We start from the raw sequence: 4299 nt of genomic DNA, 5'->3' as shown, positions 1-4299 counted from the left end.
AACAACGCTCACTGTTCATCCAGAGGCAGCATCGATCGGCTTTAGTTAGCAGCAGTAGCAAAGGAATCGCTCGATCGCTCGGGTTTAGTAACGCGTAGCCTGCAGTGCAATCGCTCGGGTTCAGTTAGGCGACGCCTCACTCGGGTTCAGTTAGAGCCCAACTCCTCGCACCCACGCGCGTACGGTATGATAGAAACGCGCTTCGCTCGGCCCCCGACCACCCACCATAACCGGGAACTACCTGATATTTTCCTCACCCATGCTTCTACCACGGTTTTTTCCATCATGGATGGCCCAAAGAATGTCAGGCAGCTGCGTCTTCGGCCTGCCCAGGACGAAAGGCCCATTTTTTGTCATGATTTTTTGTCATAGAAGTAGGAGCCCACCACATCTATGATGATACCGGGTTTTTTCACAATTATTGTCATAGAAGAAGTATGACACAAAAAAAATCATTCGGCCAAAAATGTCATGGATGTGTCTTTTTTTGTAGTGCATACCGATGACAAAGGGAACAACGTATGTTGTTAAGTGGTTTGACCGATAAAGATCTTTGTGGAATATGTAGGAACCAATATGAGCATCCAGGTTCCGCTATTGGTTATTGACCAGAGACGTCTCTCTGTCATGTCTACATAGTTCTCGAACCCGTAGGGTCCGCACGCTTAACATTCGATGACGATTGGTATTATGAGTTTATGTGATATGATGTACCGAAGGTTGTTCGGAGTCCCGAATGTGATCAAGGACATCACGAGGAGTCTCGAAATGGTTGAGACATAAAGATTGATATATTGGACGACTATATTCGGACACCGGAAGTGTTCGGGAGAAGTTTCGGATAAAACCAGAGTGCCGGAGGGTTATCGGAACCACCGGGGGAACTATTGGGCCTCGATGGGCCTTAGTGGAGAGAGAGAGGGGCATCCAGGGCAGGCCGCGCCCCCTCCCCCTTGAGTCCAAATAGGGCAAGGAAGGGGGGCGCCCACCTTTCCTTCCCCCTCTCTCCCTTTAGGTGGAAACCTACTAGGACTTGCAGTCCTAGTAGGAATCCCCTCTTGCGGGCACGCCCAAGGAGGGTCGGCCAGCCTCCCCTTTCCTCCTTTATATACGGGGGAGGGGGGCACCCCATAGACACACAAGTTGATTGTTTAGCCATGTGCGGTGCCCCCCTCCATAGTTTTCCACCTCGGTCATATCGTCATAATGCTTAGGAGAAGCCCTGTGCCGATAACATCATCATCATCGTCACCTCGCTATCGTGTTGACGAAACTCTGCCTCGACCTCAGCTGGATCTAGAGTTCGTGGGATGTCACCGAGCTGAATGTGTGCAGATTGCGGAGGTGCCGTACCTTCGGTGCTAGGATCGGTCGGATCGTGAAGACGTACGACTACATCAACCGCATTGTCATAACGCTTCCACTTTCGGTCTACGAGGGTATGTAGACATCACTCTCCCCTCTCGTTTCTATGCATCACCTAGATAGATCTTGCGTGATCATAGGAAATATTTTGAAATTACTGCGTTCCCCAACAGTTAAGTGTTGTCTAATCCTGTAATTACTTAACATATTGTACTGACAATTTTATTTATGGATTCATTGTTGAACCATTGTCCTTAGAATTTGAATTGCACGTTTCATATTTCAAAAATTCCAATTTGAATAATAAATTACAGCCAAAAAAAGTTCTACAGGAGCAAATAAAATAATGTGCACATGGTTAGAAAGAAAACAGCGTGTGTGATGAAAAAAGAAAACAGACGGTTCTTTGACGTGAAATGTTTGCGATGCCCTTCGGACGCACACACGGTTTCGTCTCATATGCGTGTGTGATTCATGGTAATACGACAAACGTCTCAAACCAGTGTGCGTGTGTGATAGGAATACCAATCGCACACAGTTACGAAAATGTACATGTTGGCGTTAGTAGAGGCACCGCACACATTTTACATTCTTGAACCATGTGCAATAACGTACCTACCACAAACATATCGGCAGATTAAATGTTGATGTCCACCTTTTTCACACGACTATAGTGGCCAAATCGTTTGGGATGTACATAAGAATGGAAACGTACTCCTTGGATTGACTGTGTGTGATATACATACGAACGGAAATATTTTTCTGGGATTCACCGTGTGGGATGTACATACGAACGGAAACAATTGGGTTTCCATGTCTCGCCCGATCGCACACGAGCTAGCTTGTGTTCCAGGACGGCCTATCCCCGGCGGTTTCTAGCTCATGTGGGAAGGACCCCCCTATTGCCCACACTCACTTGCGACGGTTCCAAATGTCGTCGCGGAAAGGGGTTTCAAACCGTTTGTATAGCACTGACGCATACCAGTGGTAGTAGATGCAGAATCGTTTCGGTCTACTTGACACGGACGTGATGCCTATATTCATGTCATTGCCTTAGATATCGTCATAACTTTGCGCTTTTCTATCAATTGCTCGGCAATAATTTGTTCACCCACCATATTATTTTCTATCTTGAGAAAAGCCTCTAGTGAAACCTATGGGCCCCAGGTCTATTTTCCATCATATAAGTTTCCGATCTATAATTTTAGTTTCCGATCTACTATTCTTGCAATCTTTTACTTTCTGATCTACAAAACAAAAATACCAAAAATATTTACTTTATCGTTTATCTATCTCTATCAGATCTCACTTTTGCAAGTAACCGTGAAGGGATTGACAACCCCTTTATCGCGTTGGGTGCAAGTTTGTTTGATAGTTTGTGCAGGTATTCGGTGATTTGTGTGTTGTCCCCTACTGGATTGATACCTTGGTTCTCAAAATGAGGGAAATACTTATCTCTACTTTGCTTCATCACCCTTTCCTCTTCAAGGGAAAAACCAACGCAAGCTCAAGAAGTAGCACAGTCTGTAGCACATCCACCTTTTCCAAGCATGCCAACCCACCAAAGCGCTGCTTCTGCCATCAACCTCGTCGACGAGGAAAACGAGAAGGCGCCACGGCCCGTCGTGGCTGAGGCGCTCCTCGGCAACTCGATGGACCATGTCGTGTTGCGCGTCATTGCCATGGTTGAGCAGACCCTTGGCACATGGTGCTTCAGCGCCACAGATCAAGATAGGCATGTCAGCGCCGAGAGGCTGCAACTCATCGCATAACATCATCTATGGCGCGCCGCAGAGCAAGCTAAGCGCGTCCGCACTGATAGGCTGCGGCTCACTGCACGGCGAGACCATTGGAGTGTCGCAGAGCAAGAGGCGCGGCGCACCGCACAGCAAGAGCGGATCCATCGGCGCTTGCCTGCTGTTGACAGGGCGTCGCAGCTGGCTACATGTCCTGTCAGTACCCCCATTCCTCCCCAGGAGTGGGTAGAGGCCATCTGTGATGTACTTGCACCAGAGGTCGGTCGCGCCATACTTGCACCGGACGTTCATCGCGTCATTCGCATGGGTCGCGCCGTTCACCTTGTCCGCGGTCGGCTCGATGCCACCATGTTGGTCGGTAGGCTCGACCGCCTCCTTGCCCCAGGTGTCCACCTGGGCGCGGTAGAGGAACATGGCCGTCGCATCCTCGAGGTGGTGATCTCTGATGAAATTGACAACTTGGATCTCGAGATCACGCTCCAGATGTACCGCGAGCGTGTCGACTGCTTGGACGAACACCTGCATGAGTTCAGGCAGAGCCAAGAGCTATCGTAGGCAAGGGCTGCTGGTCATGGTCTCATGGAAGCGTCTTATTTTGTTGAGTCATTTCGATGTGGGTAGCTATGTATTCACATCAATCATAGTATTGCTCTGTTTCAATGTGTGTACTCTGTTTTCTGTTCTTATATGTTCTATTTCAATGTGTGTGTATATACGCTTTCCATTCTGTATATGTGGATGATAACAACTAGATTCAATTTAGTATACAAAAACAGATAGAAAATGGAATTCATAATATATATATAGGACAACACTATTCTAATCCTGGGATTAGAATAGTTATTTGGATCACGGGGCCCTATATAGGGGTGATTCGATGTTCCTCGGATCCGAGAAATCCACCGGACTGATACAGAAAATGTCCACCCAGCCCACCCGTTGCCCCGATCCCCTCCCCTGACCTCCCCTGATCCCCTCCCCAAACGCCGCCACCACCATCTGGATCGCATCGCCACCGCCACGCTCCCTGGATCTCGTCACCGAGCCCCCGCCCCCGACCAACTCGCTCCGGTACCCCACCCCAGACCCCCCGCATTTGGACCCATGGCCCGAAAGTGACAAAGCATGCGTAATCTCCACATAATGTAATTTGTGCCATTAAAACAAAATGTGTCAT

This window comes from Triticum aestivum, chromosome 3B (assembly GCF_018294505.1).
Source record: "Triticum aestivum cultivar Chinese Spring chromosome 3B, IWGSC CS RefSeq v2.1, whole genome shotgun sequence".
In the NCBI taxonomy this organism is placed as follows: domain Eukaryota; kingdom Viridiplantae; phylum Streptophyta; class Magnoliopsida; order Poales; family Poaceae; genus Triticum; species Triticum aestivum.
The sequence above is the reverse complement of the archived record's forward strand: the minus strand, read 5'-3'. Positions refer to the sequence as shown.